This window comes from Copadichromis virginalis, linkage group LG20 (genome assembly GCF_057382275.1).
Source record: "Copadichromis virginalis isolate Kocher_CV1m ecotype Utaka linkage group LG20, C_Virginalis_male_GT1.1, whole genome shotgun sequence".
Lineage (NCBI taxonomy): Eukaryota > Metazoa > Chordata > Actinopteri > Cichliformes > Cichlidae > Copadichromis > Copadichromis virginalis.
In genome coordinates this window covers 1,122,501-1,141,186 of record NC_140637.1, presented here as the reverse complement: position 1 = coordinate 1,141,186, position 18,686 = coordinate 1,122,501, and the positions used below count along the sequence as shown (strand labels likewise).

The 18,686-nt window shown below is 42.1% G+C and overlaps 1 protein-coding gene across 1 annotated transcript in view; it reads left to right on the top strand.

Annotated features, from left to right (window-relative positions):
- The first annotated feature begins 2,078 nt into the window (after positions 1-2,078).
- The window catches only part of camkvl (CaM kinase-like vesicle-associated, like), a 45,449-nt gene continuing 28,841 nt past the window's right edge, over positions 2,079-18,686 (top strand). Inside the window, exon 1 of the mRNA XM_085443591.1 lies at positions 2,079-2,313. The gene's annotated coding sequence lies outside the window, so the exon portion shown is untranslated. The remainder of the gene's footprint in view (positions 2,314-18,686) is intronic.

Genomic DNA, 18,686 nt, shown 5'->3' with positions numbered 1-18,686 from the left:
CGGTACAGGGCAATCAGAGCAAGGACTAATAGACTCAAACACAGCTGTTATCCAACTGCAATAACACATCTGAATACTACAAAAAAATGTCCATCACGCCACTCTTGTGTTAATCTATGCACGGTCTGAAGCATGTGTGTGGGAATGTATGTGAATGTTTTACTGTTACATCTTATTAGTATTTTAAGTATTCTATCTATTTTATTTATTGAATTTTATTGTTTTATTTTTATTTTGATATTGCTAGGGATGATGCAATGATCGGGGACCATTCTTCATTTCGTTGTTCTCATGACAATGACAATAAAGTTTCTGATTCTGATTCTGATTCTGAACTGAAGATCCAGCTACAGAAAACCAGGAGAACTGTTGCTCAAGGCCACTTTAAAAAATACACAAAGCAAACTGTAAAGAAACGAGAGGTGGCTCAAATATGTTGCACAGCTCTGTATTTTGAGGAAATAATAATCAGTCGTTGACATCACCTGGCTGGCTTCCTGTAGCCACCCCTTGTGCATAAGAGAGCGGCTGAAAGTAGCTTCTACCTCCTGCTTTAAATTCCTTCACTGCATCACTATCATGACTACGGTCATTCTATTACTCCCACCATTTTTCTTTTTGTAAGGTCCAATTCAACTTCAATTTTAAGCCAGTTGTCCTCACATTGTCTTCAAGCACTGTTTGATTTGATGTAGAACTCATAGTTGAGTCAATGACTGCAAGCTGCCCCTGAGGCAGTGAAGAAACCGAGAATCACAAAATTCCCACCACTGTTTTGCAGTTTGTGCAGCTCTTGGCATGATCCTCACTGATGTGACTGTATGCTTACATTTCTCCTGTTCCTTGAGATTTGACTGTATCTCTCTGTGTGTACGTGTGTGTTACACAAACACACCTATACACTCCTTTGTATGTCTGTATCCACAGCAAATGGAAGCGGCAGTAGACTCAAGGTCTCTTGTGAAAGAAAAGACTGCAAACACCTGGACAAAAAAACCAAAAGCATAATGCCACACACTGCATAGGTGTGTGTGTGTGTGTGTGTGTGTGTGTGTGTGTGTGTGTGTGTGTGTGTGTGTGTGTGTGTGTGTGTGTGTGTGTGTGTGAAGGCTGCAGGAACAAAAAAGGAGATATCTGTTGCCTCTGCATCAAGCTCAACTTGCTAACTCTTTCTCCTTCACACACATGCACACACACACACACATGCACACACACACACAGGCACACACACACACAGGCACACACACACACATGCACACACACACACACACACAGGCACACACACACACAGACACACACATGCAGTTCTTTTTTTTCTTTTTCCCCCTCAAACACACACATGCACAAACACACATATACGAGCAGGCAGGCGACCTCACAGACGCATAGAAACCCAGTATTTAGTTCCTGCGTCATTACAGTAGCCATCTGTCAGTATGCAGGCACACATACACGGACTTGGCTCTGTGTATGCATCCACTACTCACTCACACACACATGCACACTAGCCAGAGGAATACACTCACCCCAGGAATATCTCACCCTGGTGACCCTCTGTGCCCCGCACGCCCCGTTGCTTTGATTGATTTTCTATAAAGATTCATATTCTTGGCTCAATCTGAGAGGTGAAAGGCTTTCTTTCCCTAGTTTTCTCATCCATTGTTCTGTTTTTCTCCTTTCCCTTGTCTTTCTCTCCATCCCTACCCACGTGAATCTGTCTGTTTGTTTGAGTCTGCCAAAGGCTGATGTCATTGTCCACCAGCGTACTTCCAGTGCGTGAGATGAAATGAATGTTAGATATAATCCCACGGTTTTAATCCCGGCCACTCCCAATCCGCTGCCTGCACACACCGGACAGCCGGAGAAAAATCTTATGATCAGCACAGTTTTGTTTAACCGTGAAAGCACGCAGTGTTTGGAGAGGAGTGCGGGACACACAGTTGGGCCTCGAGCAGCCTTTAAAAATGATCTCACATTATTCAAAGATGCCCACCTGCTGTGCTCATAGAGAGAGGGAGAGAGAAAGAGAGAGATGAAAGATTATTTATTTCTCATGGGTGGGAGACAGTGAGTGAGCGAGCGAGCGAGTGGGAGGGAGGGCGGCAGTCAGAAGCAAGCAAACTAATTCTCAGACAGTCGTGCCAGAGCAGGAGCTGCAGTTCACCTCGCTGACTCTGTCGGTTTAAAAGCCATTTTAAGTGTTATTCAACCATTAATTTATTCCCAAGTAACAAGTAGGACGATACTTTCCATTTTGGACAGGGGGCTTCAAACACGCGCACCCGCACTTCTTCCGAGCCGCGACAACTCAAGGTAAGGCTTCAAACTTCAAATGACAAACGCGAATTAATTTCATGTCTCCGTATTGTATCCTGCGTGGCTGCTAGGAAGCAGTAATTAAATAAAAGATTAGATAAAAGAGACGCTTTCTTTCCTTTTCTCCTGGCGCGCTGCTTCTTCGGTTACTGCCGACGTGCGCGGTGCAGCCAGCGTGCGTAAAGCAGCTGCAGCGATAATCTCCAAAGTGGCAACCAGCAGGACTCATACAGCGTTACTGGCTTCTTCTCGTCCCATAATGAAAACAGAAGGAACAGATTACATCTAACAAGTAACAACGACTTTTTTAAAGAGTAATAACAAACGACGGTGTTTGTAACTTGCTGCATTAAGTTTTCGTCCTCATGCTACTGAACCTTAAACAGTTCTACAACAAAAGTCTGGAAAATACGCTTAAGGAAAAGTGAGAGCGTTCAAAGCTCTTCGTCAGAGAGGTGTTTTACAAGTGCAGCTCATCCTTTTCACGCTCCCAGCACAGCAGCTGTATTAGTTTTGAGTAAAATTAAGAGACCCCCTTAGAAGAAAAACAACCTAAAACCTTCACATATTCATCCTCACATCCTTTCTCTCTCTCTCTCTGCTAAACCGTATCCAGCTCTAGGTTTACCAGGTTTTTTCTTTTTCTAACCATGCATTTCTACACTTACTAAGTCAGCATTATGAGTTTTATGCTGAATCAAGGCGGCTGATTACGTTTAAAGTGGGCTTTTCAAATAAGTGATTATGCTCAAATGCTTTGAGAGTGACTGCAGAAATCATTTAATGTAGTGGCCAGTCACAGCCTTCACAGAGCACCACTTTTTCATAAAAGGGACAGCAAATGCAAATGTACTGTTTGAATAATTTTATTCAAATATATTGAAACCGATAAAGAGTTTATTAAAGACACAATGGATAGTACATCATATTTAATTTTATTTTTTATGAGGCCACCCCCTGCTGGCCTCATTAACTTCATTAATGTGAGCTCCTGCAGTTTGATAAAGTGGGCTGGCAGAGTGGAGAAAACATGAGAGAAATCCATGTATATGCTGCTACACTACTGCACCCCAGAGAGAGACAGAGTAAAAGAGGTTGCTGAGCTGAGAAAGCAAACACAGTGGCCAAGGAAAAAAATGTGGATGTTTACATATTCATCTCATTTGACTTGTAAGGGTTGCTGTGTATTTCCCAACACAGTTTCTTTTACTCTCTAGATTTAGCGCGCTTTGATTTTATGTAACAAGGCAAAAAATAACGTTTCAAGCATCACATCTCACACAGTTCACACCTGCATGCTGAGCTGTCAGCTTCACAATATGCACTGTCGGTATAGTTATATATATAGTTATAGTTATTTCTTTATTCATTCATCCTTCCAAGCCTTCATTTCACCACCCACTGCTCTTTCATTTGTGGCCACTGTCCCTTAAACCTGTAAATTTTTTAATGCATCTCTTGAGACCTCGTTTAGAGTTTGTAGAGAAAAGCTCCAGCCTAAAGCACAAAAGGCTTTCACATCGCTTGTGAGTTTTGTCATTGTATTGTTCATCGTGAAAAGGCAGCCGTGCTCGGATTTAGCTGGACAAGCCAAAAAGCTGACAAGCCAACACTTCACGTTCCCAACCAAACAAAGGTGGTTTCACTGATACACGGGATGTGTGTAATCAGGTGTATCTGTGTGCATTTACTTTTTTTCGTTGTTGTTTTTTGTCAGTCACCAACCTGCTTTTTTGATAATGGAAGCTGCGGCTCAGGTTGTGCCCTGCATCCAGACAACAGCGAACGCTGCCTTTTAAAAGTCAGGTTTCATTTTGAAGCTTTTCATCCGGCGGACCTGTGACATGCAGTCAGAAATGTTTGCAGAACCAAGGACGACGAGTTGCGTATAAATCAGCTTACTGTAACATAAAAACTGAGATATAACATTTAGTCATGTGCAGTTTATGTGGCACGTAACTGTCGGGGACACAGTTTAAATCTGAGTGCTGACCTGCTTTACCTCCACTGAGCCTTTTTATAATTTGATCACGTTTGTTTGGCTGTGAGCTTCTTTTTTATCTTCAGAATATATGAAAGCGAGTATTTTTATGTTGTTTTTGAAATATTTTAGCATTTCTTCAATGAGAAACTGATTGTTTAAAATTGGTGCACTTTGCTGGTGGGTTATAAACAGTGTTACACAACACATACTGTATGTTTCGCTTCCTCTGCTTTACCTTAAACCAGAAGAAAGGATTGCTTGAAATACCGACACATCAGCCCAAGTATTTCTTTATGAAGCGAAAGGTTAAAGGAAATGTGCAACTAAAAAGGAAAATCCTTAAATATAGAAAAAGTAAATGTTGTTTATTAATAAGGGTGGAGAATGTTGGGGAGAGAGCGCCGCATATCCGGTTTTATCTGCCCCTGCAGGCAATTTTACAGATTTATGATTTCATAGATAGAAAAAAGTTTGACAGCAAATAGTCAAATCAAAAACTTGTTTTTTTTCCTGCACACATGCTACCTATGTTACATAAGCATGAGCTTCAGGATAAACTGCACACACAGCATATGCTTGTGTTTTTTCTCCTTTACTGAGTTTGGTGCCAGAGGTTTCTAATGTCCTGCCATCCTTGCTCATCTTCTGCCATCCTGCTCTCTCATACTCCCATGTCATCTGCTCTCTGAGTCTGCAGCTGAGCCTTCTGTCCCTTGCTGAACTCTAAATGTCTGTCTGTCTAGTTATATATATAGCATTACTAACATATGATAACGTGTCAAAAGTACATATTATAATATATGGCTAATGCAGCAGAATACAGGACTGGAAAATGAACCAGAAAAAAGCTTTTGGCCATTATGGAAAGTTACCTCTGAAAATTTTATAACTTATCCTGGAGTTTTACTGGTCAGCGTGAAGTTCGAGGGCAGGCTGCCTTGATTGACGGGTTTGCAGACACACAGAGTTCTAGGGAGAGAGAGACAGACTCTGTGCAAGGAACAAGTTTTGTTGCACTTGGCTGAACACGGCACAAAATATGTAAAAACAAAGAAAAAGATGTCAATTTGCTAAATATTTTCAATTTAATAAAATATGCAGCACCAAAAAAAACTACTAAAAAAGTGGTCTGTGTAATATAATACAGAAACATGGTATCAGTAGTGGTAGTAGCAGTTGTATCCAGTAGCCTAGCTTACTTTAGCCCCAAACAGGTCACCAAGCTGGACCTCTCTTCTGCATTTGTCGCCTTTTAGAACAGTTTCAATGGGATTAGCTGACATATGCATATAACATGAACTTCTGTGTAATACAACCTATGCACAATTTTCTTCAGTTATCTAGTTTACTTCATGCTAATTAGCCCGTGCAATGTGCCCATGCTATAGATGTGGTTTGCTAACCAAGCTTGCCAGGTTCAACTAATAACCTAGCACCTCACCTTTTTATCCAGATATGGTAACTTAAGCCAACACTGCAGCTTCAGAATGCCCAATGTCTGATGCCATGGTGCAACCTGATATCACAGCAAAGCATTTAATAGACACACCAGTCCACCATGTCCATTTCACACTTTGCCTCTCCCAAACATGAAATGTACACACGTGCAGAAGAGACGCTTTATTTCAAGCCAACATGAAAATAATCACAGGAAAATGTTTAAACAGACATTATTAACACATTTACATATATGGACATATTAGCCGACTAGCTTATTCATTTCTCACAATTACCATGGACTGTACTTAATATGTTTTTAGCTCACTACCAGCTTCATGGCTTTACAAATATTATCTCTCCTTGCTGGAAATACATCTTCTCCATGTTTTGGAGAGGCAAAGTGTGAAATGGACATGGTGGACCGGTGTTTCTTTTGCCGTGATACTGGGTTGCACGGTGACTGCATATTCTATTCATTCGTTAATGTACAGCTAACGCAGGCGATCCAAATGAAATGCCTGATGTTTCATCAGATGCAGTTCCCCTTGTGAGATTAATATTCTAGTTATTGTGCATGACAATTAATAAACTGATGCTCAAATAGACCAGACCACAAATTTCATCTGAATTTAAGTTCAGTTCATAAAAAGGTATGTAGTATATGCTGTACTAAAGTATATACAGTATTATATGATATAATAGGGCACTGTCTATACTAAAATCACAGATGTCATCTACAACCTGAGATCTGCTGCTGTCAACTGGATTGGATGGCTGAACATTTCTCAGAATATTTGTCCTTAACAGAGAAAGGCTTAATATTAATATTCCAACCTGTTGTTAACAAGTGGTAAGCTCAAGGCTGACAAATAAAGCCATTGTAGAAGTGCCAAAATCAGTTATTTTAATGGCCACTCGAGTGACTCCAATGAGCCACGTCGTTGTAATGCCAAACTTCTGCATGTCCATGCAGCATTTTTACAGCCAGGTGCAAAAAATAGACTCATCTCTATAGTTAATTTCCCCTTTAATAACAACTCTCTGTTGTTAATATTTTCTATAACCTATCCTGTGCAGTACTTAAAATTTGGTTTTGATTGACAGGTGTGCTGACACTGGCAGCTGTAGCTGAGCTGTCACCGCCACTGAACTGGACCTGTCAGCTGTGTTTGTGCTGCTGGCACCCTATGGAGGATTTTTATTTAAAGGAATTATCTCATAAATAATATGGTCTGCTATGAGATAAAGAAAGCTTTTATTTGGACTCCAGTGTCTGTGAGGGAGATTCTAGCATTTTCTTAAAGCGTTTTCACATCTATAGGTTGTTTACTCTGGACCAAATCAGTTAAAGTTTGTAAACTTATAGCTTTTCCCAGTGATTTGGTTTCTTTTCACATAGAGAGGGAGAAGGGTTTGCCACTACGAACCATGTGAGAATGTTGAGTCCGCTCATTGGACAGATGTGTCTGGGTGGGAGCAGCAAACATAAATGCAGGAAAAAGCTGCTGTGGACTACTGGAGAAAATGAAGAATGAAGTTTACTTTACAGCTAGTTGCCAGCCTGTGCACACCTTTGCACATCTATAGTAGACATCCCAGAATACAAAGCATACGTGGCTATGGGATGTTCTTTATCTCAGACTTGCAGCATACACCGTGCAGTTAGTTTGGATCGAGGTCAGATCACATTCACACCATAAACTTAGTAATTCTGGAGTTTATTTGCAGTTGTTTCGGGCCACATCCTAGTGTGCTTACTGTGTTCATATCTGCACAAATGAACCTCAGCAAGGGGGAAAACAAACCACAGTTGTAGAACTTTAATTATCAGCTAGACTATCTCAGCCTGTGTGACACAGTTTATGGATGTTACGTCTGTATCTTATATGTAATCTATGACTGTCAATCGATATGGCTGCTGCAGGTTGGAAAGGGAAGTGCTTGAAGTGGGAAGTGAGAAGCAGCTTCACCCAAACTTGCTGTCCGTCACATTGAATGGCAATGAGATATTTTTCTTGAAATCTGATTCCTTCCTAGCCAATAAAAGGGGGCAGTTATAAACAGCAGAACCGGGAGATGTCATTCTAAAAGAAACAAGCAAACAAACTGCTAACCTGCAAATGGAAGAAGCTGAGGCACTTTCTCTCCTTTCTCTTCTTTCGGCCGCTCCCTTTAGGGCTCACCAGAGCGGCTCATATGCCTCCATCTCGCCCCGGCATCCTCTTCTGTTACACCAACTCTCTGCATTTTCTTCTGTTGTATCCCTTTTTCCTTCCTGCCTGCGAGTGCATTACTCAATATCCTCTGTCCAGTATCTTCTATCCCTCTGTGTATGTCCAAACCATCTCAGCCTTGCCTCTCAAACTTTGTCTCAACCTGAGCTGTCCCTCTGATATTCTCATTTTTAATGCTGTCCTTCATCCTCACTCCCAGTGGAGCTAAGAAACACATTGAATAGTTTTCAGTAGTCTGCTTGATCTTACTTAACTGTAGAAAATAAAAACTAAAGTGCCTGCTGTATAGATTGTCATGCTGCGCATTTGTAAATCAAACCCTGGGAAAAAAAAAAAAGTGGATAAACTGCAGCCAAAATATTTATGCCAAAACCAAATCCTTGGCCCAGCAACGTGTTCGCCAAATCTGAGCCAAATTCCTCTGGAAATATCTAAAATGTAGATTCAGAGATAATAAAAGAGTTTCACCACATTTTACCAATCCAAAACTCCAAGGAAGGAACAGCTGTGTTCCCCACATAAACAGACGCACCTACACACACACATAGATGTGTTTTCCTCTCTGCAGTGGTAAAAAACATCAGAAAAACAGAGAAAACACAACATTTAAAACTCTGACTAAAAGAATCAATAAAATTCTACCAATGCGTCTGATACCTTCTGTCAACCTGTGCCAGCGTAACCCTGCAAAATCCTCACTGACTCATCAGGACAGAACGAGATGGATAAGCTCTCGTAAATGTGACCAATTTACTGCAATGTAAGATGAGCCGTGTTGCGCTGATGAAATTAAGTCCAAGGTTTACGTATAGAGAGGGTCAAACAGAGAAAGTGTATACTTCCTGAAATGTTACACAATAACACTGTAAATATGCTTTCTCATTACTCTGGTGTTTTATGCATGGTGTTGTTTTATGGCTTATATATGACTTCATTTCATTTTAATAAAGTCTATTCATTTTACCCAAGGCGATAGCAACACATCTAATCTACACTGCTTTCTTCTCAGTGTTTCAAAAGTTCGCTAAGAATTACCCTCAGTAAGAAAACACAGCATGTTTGCTGACCTTTCTCAAAGATATCTGACTTTTGCACTAAAATATACCAACTTGAAAAGACAAGCAAGAGACCCTCTCAAGGCTGGATGTTTGCAGGCAGCTTAATCATACAGATAAAAGATGGTTTTTCTTCACTTTGTTGTGGGATACTTAATTAACCAGTATTCAAGGCCTTGTAATATATGGAGAGAAACTATGAATTAGTAATGAGTTATCCAGTCCCCGGTGCTCTCCAGTGTTGGAGGGAAAAGAGAGAGAGGGATTTGAAGCGACAGGGAAAAAGGGGGACATGGAAAGAAAAAGATAGATTAGAGCGAAGGGTAATACAGACAGAATGGAGACAGACAGAGAGAGTACTTCATTAGAGCGGCTTTCATTACAAGATCCTGTGTATATTGTCCTCTGCGTCTTCATCTGTCATTTTTCCATCTCCTCTTCCCCTCATTTTTTTTCTTTTCGCTTTTCCTAATATTTCCTTTCTCAGCTTCTCTTCGATCATCTTTCTCTTCAACCTCAGGCCTGCTCTCACTTTCCTCTGTCTCATATTTTCTCCACTTCTTCATATTTATCTATGTCATTACACTGCTGTGAGAAGAACTGCACCGGCCTTGTGGGACGAAGTGGGGAGACAATGAAACGCGTGTCATTTTCCCTCCACCAAATAGCCCTCTGGAGGCCAAGCAGCAATCTCTAACACACATCATGTGGCCCAATTTTGCCTTATCTGAGCCCACTCACCTGTTCGTCGGGGTTTTACTCGTGCTAGTGAAGACTGAACAGAGCTAAAACCGGGGCCCAACATTTTCTTTGAGTTCAGCAAAAAAAGAGTCAAAACTGGGCTAGAATCTGGGCCAGCAAACAGGCACAGATCAGAAAATGACACAAAGGGTGCAAATGGAAAACAGAAAGTTCCCCACCTCACCGACTGTAGTCCTTCACTGCTGTAAAGATGAGACTATAAAGAAAATCCAGAAGTACCATCAAACTTGCCCATAAGTGTCATTTACTACTTCCTCGTCATCATAAGGAACACTCATTTATTGCTTGCCCTATTTGGGATTCATCACTTGTTCTTCCTTCACCAGCCCTGTCTGCATCACCCCTTATGTAACACCCCAAGCTGTCGTAACGATGGATCCAACAAGCCACTGCATCATCAGGCCTTCAACTGTTGCTCCCCATCTGATCGTAATGATGGCTGCCAGTGCTACTACCCCTCACATCCTGGTAACTGTCCCCCTGAATAGCACTATAGCAGCACAGCACATTTTAATTGAAAACAATTATGTTAGGGACTTTGAACCAGAGGGAACGGTTGGCGTAGAGGGAGACAGATGCAGGCAATTAAGCATACTGGGAAAATAAGGTAAATTTGAAGTGCTGATTTCATTACACCAGAGGGGACACACTGAGTGTCTCCACTTTCTGCACTGTGGCCGAATGCATGGATGCATGTAATGTATAGTGTTTAGTTTCAAGGCAGCTTCAAGAAGAATTACAAATAAAGAAATTAGGAATCGCTTTTGGATCGTTCAGCAGCCGACAGACAACTACGGGCACGGTGGGATGGTGGGGGGCGTTCAGAACTGATCCAGATTTATTGGCTCAGCTGGCCATAAAAGAGGGTTTATCCTCACATTGCATTATGCAAGCCAAAGTCTCTGCTAGCTACAGGTGAAAGATGACTGCTCGGCAGACGCAGATTCTCCCAGTATCTCGCTCCTCCTCCCTCCTCTCTTTTCTCTATATTGCTCTCTCTTAGGATGGATGAGTTTAATACTGAGGTGGTTAGAAACAGAGGCAGATTTCCTCAGTGAAGTTCATTCTTTATATTCTTAATGACTCATGGGATGAAAATCAAGCCTTCTCCTCATCCTCTTGTCACCCAACCATATCTCCTTCCTTTCCTTACCCTTTGGCTTTTACTTTTTCTTGGCTTCCCCTCTTTGTTGTCTGTGCTCCTGCTATGCTCTCTCACTCTGCTCCATTACAGAGGCTCCCCGGTGATTACTTTAATGCATCTAGCCTTCAGTAAGAGACACTCAGATTTTGAAAGGTATTGATGGTAACAGATATGCCTGGCCTTAAAATCTTCTACTCACTTCACATATTCACTCGCTTTAAGCAGGTGCATCTACATGATTTACAATCCAAGCTTGGAAGTATTTTTCTATCCTAGACAGGATGGAAAAATACTTATAGAATTGTTGTTTTTGTAATTATTATGTTGGAAAATCCAGTTTAAAGGTTAGTGTGAAATAGAGCACATTGGTGCTTTGTTTGTGCCAATGATACACAACCGAGCTCATCAAAGAAAATGTCGTTTATATTAATGATACATTGGCAACATCCTGCTTCCAGCTATTTATCTCCACTCTGTCCTTATCCAGAGAGAAAGCACTGTTAGTGCTCTTGTTATGTAAAAAGGAAAAAAAGAGAAAAGTGTATATAGTCTAATGGCTGAATAATTGAACATGTCAGTATGCATGCTGCATAATCCATTCACAAAATTGAAAACCCTCACAAATATTGACAAGTGGTCTCTTGCTTGCCTTTAAAGAGACATGGCACTGAGCGAAGAAACAAGTAGCTGCGGGGGAGCAGGAGATAACTATTGCAGTCTGGCTCATCAAAAACAGCAATAGCAAGAAAAATGGTGAGAAAGCAGCTAAATTGGAGAAAAGCTAGAGCATACTCTGCCTTTGCTCTGACCTGGTTCCAGTTAATCCGCCTACTTTACAAGATGAACATTACCTCCTCACTGTATTTATAGAGCCTGTGTGTGTGTGTGTGTGTGTGTGTGTGTGTGTGTGTGTGTGTGTGTGTGTGTTTAAGCTGTGGGTATGTGAATGTGATTCTTTTGTTCTAGGTGTGTCCATGATTGTAGAGTAAATGAATTCACTCTACATTCATGGAAAGTCTGTTTAATTTTGGGGCAGCAGGTCTGATGGGGAAAAAGACCCACCGTGTAGTCACTGCTTGCTTCCTTAATGCTGAGTTTCTATAGTTGTTAAATACCTCCTCCAACAAATTTCTTTAATTAACAGAATTAAAGTTTCTGTTCAAATGCAATGTGAGAAACTAACACTGGCTGAAGACCCTTCCTGGGCCTTCTTATACAACAGCTTATTTGTTATCCTTTTCTCAGAAAAAGGTAGAACTTGATGGAACAATCGAACTTGATCCTGAAGCAGCCTGACGGTCTTTCCAGTTAGAGCCAAGGAGATGGTTCAGTCAGCACTTGTTCTTTTTTCCTTCTCATCCATGTCACACGTTTGTGTTGCAGATGTCAATAAAGGTGCAGTCATGGTGCTTATATATATAGTTAGCTCTGATGAGGAGGATCAAGGGTATTTGTTTTAAGTGGTAAAATATGGCAATGCATGAGTGCCAGCTAAAGACAGACTTGGTGTATTTCCCAGGAAAAGAAGTCAGTCTGGTATAAGTTCATTTTCTAGCTATAAGCAAGAAAGTACAGGCGAGGAGGAAGAGATCCAGAGTATTCAGGGGTCAGGGCAGCAAGTGCTATTCAATAAACGGAAATAGCACATTCATGTTAGGCTATTATTATGTGTCTTATTCCCATGCAGTACCTCCCTAGAGCAGAATATAGGATTCACCCACCTGTCAAATTCCACTTTAACTTTTAGCTCCCATAATAACCACTGTTAGCCAGAGATGTCGTTGTTTCTGTTAGCTTTAAACAAAAGGATATGTAAAGAGGGAAGGAATACTCTTTGACTTGATGGCTTGATTTCCATCATGTGTATACTTTAAAGGAGATTTGCCCCCCAACACAGCATCTAGTTTTAAAGCCATGACACCTTACATGCCAAACTGAGCCTCAAACTATCAGCTGAATAAAGGTGCTATCACAGTACTAGCGAAAGCCCTCACTGAAAGACAACTCACAAGACTGGATCGTAGTAAAATGATTCAAATACTAGCAGTGTCGTCATCACAGGTAGGCTATTTTCATTCTGTGGTCCAACTGTTTTGCTTGCTGGCGAGTGCCAGGCTGTCACCGTGGCCTTCACGAGGTGTTGTGATTTTATTTTCAGTTTGTTTGTACTGCTGCCTGTAAGAGTGAATTAATGTAATGGTAATCGTTGCCAATTTCAGCAAAATAATACAGTACCTAAGTCTTTATGCCACCACAATGTTTCTGGCTGCGCTACAGCTGGCAAACGAAGTATGACGCTTTCAAAGCTCAGTTTTGGCAACTTAGAGCACTTCGTTTAGATGGATCATGAAATTATTATTGTTCTGAAACAACATAAGTTACAGCTCAGGCTGATGACAATTACATTCATTTTTTTTTGTCCAGAACAAGGCAACAGACCAATTTATTGACTCTACCATGCCAGGAGTTAGATTATTCTTTGAATTCAGCTGTTTTCAGTCCCGTTGCCACATGTGTATGAAATTAAACACCGAGCCACGCAGGCTGCTTTTACAAACATTTTTGTTATAGAATGACTTGCTCTGAAAAGCTCACAGAGTTTGAGTATGGTATTGTAATACGATCCCACTTTTGCAGCCAGTCAGTTTGTGAAATGTCTTTTAGATATTTCGTGATCTGTAAGCGGTAGAATTGGAAATGTTTAGGAACCACAGCAGCTCAGCAAGTGGCAGTTTGTGTAAGGTTGTAGAGCGGGGTTGCCAGCTGCAGTGCTACAAACCTCCTCTGGCATTAACATCAGCACAAAGACTGTGCACAGAGAGCTTGGTAGCTTGGTTTCTCATGGCTAAGCAGCTCCTGTATGTGTGTTTTTGTCCATATAGTGTACATTGCAAGTGTATCTTACTCAAATCCCAAAACAAGACATGTTGCTTTTATAATATTTTATAATCATATATAATATCTTCACAAAAAAAGGATGGCAGTGACCTTGACCTTTGAACACCAAAAATCATTCTGTTCATGTCAATATTTGTGTCCAAAATGCTTTAAGGTATTCCTAAAGAATCCATGAGAAGGACACTTACATTCTGAGAGATGGATGGACTGACACTACACAGCTTTCAGCTGCTGCAATCACAGAGACTTGCCAATAAACCTGATCCGAAAAGCAATTCCTCTGACATATTCGACCAAACACATATATAATTCCCAGTTTCCTAAAGCTGTATGTTGAGACAGGGAACCTCAGTGTGTGAACTGCGGTTGTATTTGCACTTTTGTCTCCCTGAGAAAATAGTGCCAGTGAAAACACAAAGAGCTCATGATTATTTAACTGGAAGTTGTTTTCTTTTCTCCACAAAAACTATCATCTAGCAGCAAATTTCTACATGAAGTTACCTCCAGTAAGCTCAACAGGTATACTGATGCTATAAGGTGTGAGCAGGACCCACTCACTGTTTAAAAATAGAGAAGGCCCTGACAGTCCTACACAAAGCTTCACAGCCGAGACCTCTGTTGAAATGGTCTCCAGCCTTATGACTCTTATCCAAAACTTCAATCACTGCTCCCTTCTCCTCCTCTTCTCTGCTCCTCCTCCCCTTTCTTCCTCTCCTTTCTCTCTCTCGGGGGAGGGGATTTTGCTTCTATAAGTCTTTTATCGCACTGAATATTTCACAAAAGTGTTTTTCTTTTCTCCTCCTTGCACACATACGCACATTCCTGACTTTCTCACGGAAGAGTTCTCACTTTGACTCCCTCACACTTTTCACATCTGTCACCTTCCATGTTTGCCTCCATCCTTCATTCTTCCTTTTTCTTGTCATCTTTATCACAATCGTGTTTTATCCCCCGAATGCTAGTGTAGCACGAATGTTTATTCTTTTTTTCCCTCTAGAGTTGTTTCCTTCTCGCTTCCTTTCGCACTCAATTAACCCTCTTTGCTTCTTCCTCCCTCATTTCAACAAACATCTCCTTCAGGTACTTTATAACATCTTTTCTGACTATTCCAGGAATGCATTTGAATATATGGGCCTTAAAAGGATTTAGCACCTTGTGGTCAATACATTCTTCTGTTTGGCATCTATACCAGCTTCCTGCTTCATTTATTCATAACGTATGCTTACATGGATAAAGCGAATAGTGCATCTGGTTGAGTTAATTCAGTTCTACGGCTGGAAATGAGTTGCAATATGTTTGGCTAAACTTGAATTATTAATTCCCTAGTTCAAAAGAATCCTTTTAAACAGGATTGGCTGCGTACGTCACTGCTACAGGAAACCAGCAGCCAGCTTCATTTGGTCTCCACACCGGTACCATTTTTACTCTGGTAACTTGTACAGCACGTTATGAGCACCTTTGCACTTTGTTGAATGCACTTTAACTAGAACTTTAATTGGCACCGCACTTTAAGCATAGATTTGCACACCTACAACCATTTGCACACAAGAAGTTCAATTATTTATTGGATATGTATTGAGTATTTTAATCATTAGCAGGTAGCCTTTTGTTCCAGGACCTGCACAGCTGCTCCTCATTAAGAAGTGTGGCGGTTCCCTGTGAGGAGAAAAGAATCGTTACCAGGAGCAAATAAGATAAGATAAGATAAGATAAGATAAGATAACCTTTATTAGTCCCACACGTGGGAAATTTGTTTTGTCACAGCAGGAAGTGGACAGTGCAAAAGTTATGAGGCAAAAATTAGAATACAATAAGAATAAATACAGTACACAACTGTACAGAATAGAATAAAATAAAATACTATATACAGTAGAATAAAATAGAATAAAAATATACAATAAGATAAAAATAGAATACGAATGCTATATACAACTGAGTAAAAATACAACGATGCCAGAAAAGATTATTGCACTTAGTGTTATTGCACATGTGTGGATGTGTGTGTTTGTTCAGTTAAAGTCTTTGTTGTGGAGTCTGACAGCAGTGGGGAGGAAAGACCTGCGAAATCTCTCCGTCCCACACCGTGGGTGCCGCAGTCTCCCACTGAAGGAGCTGCTCAGTGCTGTCACAGTCTGCTGCATGGGGTGGGAGATGTTGTCCATCAGGGATGACAGCTTAGCCGCCGTTCTCCTGTCACTCACCACCTCCACTGGGTCCAGAGGGCATCCTAGAACAGAGCTGGCCCTTCGGATCACCCTGTTCAGTCTCTTCCTGTCCCCAGCAGAGATGCTGCCGCCCCAGCAGACCACGCCATAAAAGATAGCAGAAGCCACCACAGAGTCATAGAAGGTCTTCAGGAGTGGGCCCTCCACTCCAAACGACCTGAGTCTCCGCAGCAGGTACAGCCTGCTCTGCCCTTTCCTGTAGAGGGCGTCTGAGTTATGAGTCCAGTCCAGTCTGTTGTTCAGATGAACACCAAGGTACCTGTAGCTGTCCACAGCCTCAATGTCCATACCTTGGATGTTCAGTGGTTGCAGTGGAGAATGCTTGTGCCTGCGGAAGTCTACCACCAGCTCCTTGGTTTTACTGGTGTTGATCTGGAGGTAGTTCAGCTGGCACCAGTCCACAAAGTCTTGGGTCAGACCTCTGTACTCCTTGTCGTCCCCATCAGTGATGAGGCCGACTATTGCAGAGTCATCAGAGAACTTCTGCAGGAAGCACTGGGTGGAGTTGTGGGAGAAGTCTGCAGTGTAGATGGTGAAGAGGAACGGAGCCAGAACCGTTCCCTGTGGGGCCCCAGTACTGCAGACGACCCTGTCCGACACACAGCCCTGAGTCCTCACATACTGTGGTCGGTCGGTGAGGTAGTCCAAAATCCAGGTAGTGAGGTGATGGTCCACTCCAGAGTTCTCCAGCTTGTCCTTTAGAACCGAGGGAAGAATAGTGTTGAAGGCACTGGAGAAATCAAAGAACATGATTCTCACAGTGCTTCCAGCGGTCTCCAGGTGAGCGAGGGAACGATGTAGGAGGTGAATGACGGCATCATCCGCTCCAATGCCAGGCTGGTAGGCAAACTGAAGTGGGTCCAGTGATGAGCTTGTTAGGCGCCGAAGCTGAGCCAGGACCAACCGCTCCAGGGTCTTCATCAGGTGGGATGTCAGAGCCACCGGCCTGTAGCTGTTGAGGTCCTTGGGGCGTGAAGTCTTTGGCACTGGTACAACACAGGAGGTTTTCCAGAGCTGTGGGACTCTTCCCAACCTCAGGCTCAGGTTGAAGAGGTGCTCCATCACCCCACACAGTTGGTCCGCGCAGGACCTGACGACCCTCGAGCTGATGCCATCTGGGCCCGCTGCCTTCTTGCCATTAATCCTCCTCAGTTCCCTCCTAACCTGGGTGGTTGAGAGAGACAGGCTGGAGCCTTGTGTTGAGTGTGTATTGGATGCTGTTGTTGGGGGTGGGGAGGAGTGAGCAGGGTGAATAGAGGAGGTGTGAAGTGTCTGAGGTGTCAGACAGTCTGCTGTTGTCTCTCTGGGGAATATTTATGTGTAAAGAAGTTTCTTGCTGAGATGTGATTACTCACCTGTCTTTTTGGTGTCCTGTCCAGGCTGTTTGACCAAATTAAACCTTTTCAAGGTTGCAGAGAGGCCATGAGTTAAGAGAGTGTGGGGAACGTCTGTACATGGGTTTTTGGTGTTTTTGGTGTAAGGTTAAGAAAAAAAATATGTAATTGTTAATAAATAGTAGTAAAATATATATGTTTATTTAAGAGAGTGCTTGTTGTATATAGATGGTGCAATGTTTGAATTTGGTAAACTCACCTGTGAGTAAATAATGGTTTCGTCCTTTAATAGCTGGCTGCCATTTGTCATTAGACAGAGTGTGGTTTGTGCTGCTGTTGGAAGGCTTGAGCTGTCATTAATAGTCCATGGAGTTGTGTCATATGTGGACAAATAACCCTCTCTTGCCTCAGTTCAATTGGGGCGACCGTGGCTCAGGGGTGTTGGGAAGCGCATCTGTAACCGGAAGGTTGCTGGTTCAATCCCCGGGCTCTCTGTCCTGGTCGATGTGTCCTTGGGCAAGACACTTTACCCTACTGGTGTTGGCCAGTAGGGTACTTACCTCCCTTTGGAAGAAGAACAGAACAGAACCAGGCTCAGGGAGGGGCGGGGCCATCTGCTGTGATTGGTTGGGGTGAGAGAAGGAAGACGGGATAGAAGATGTGCTGTGGAAGAGAGACAGAGGTTAATAACAAGTATGACTCAATGCAGAGAGGTGTACTAACATATAGTGAGTGAGGAAGGTGACTGAAGAAGAAATACTCAGTGCATCATGGGAGTCCCCCACCAGTCTACACCTATTGCAGCATAACTAAGTGAAGGCTGAGGATTCAGGTGACCCTGAATCCTCAGCCTTCATCTACACTGTAAATCTAACCACAAAAGACGGCCTTGTGACAGGTCTGCAGAATTAGTCTATTTTACACCAGTTGTGTCTGTTTGTCTCATCAATTCAGGCCTCATTGTTTTGTGTGCTTTTTCTGTCTTAAAAATAAGAAATTAAAGTTTGTGAATAATTTCAGTAAAGGCTCTTATCCAATACCAGAGTACAATCACTTCTCAAAATTTTCCAAAATTAATTTGGAGGCATCTCAAGTGGATCGCTGTCATTCTGACCACAATAGCCCGCCTCCCATTTCCCTCTCTATCTTTTCTTTCCCATTCATCGTCATCCGCTCCTGATTGTGGTGACAAGCGTACAAGTCAGACATTATGTTGAATACAATGTATATCCAGATTTTCAAATGAAATCCCATTAGAGGATGTGGTTAATATTTCATACAGATGCACAAAGCT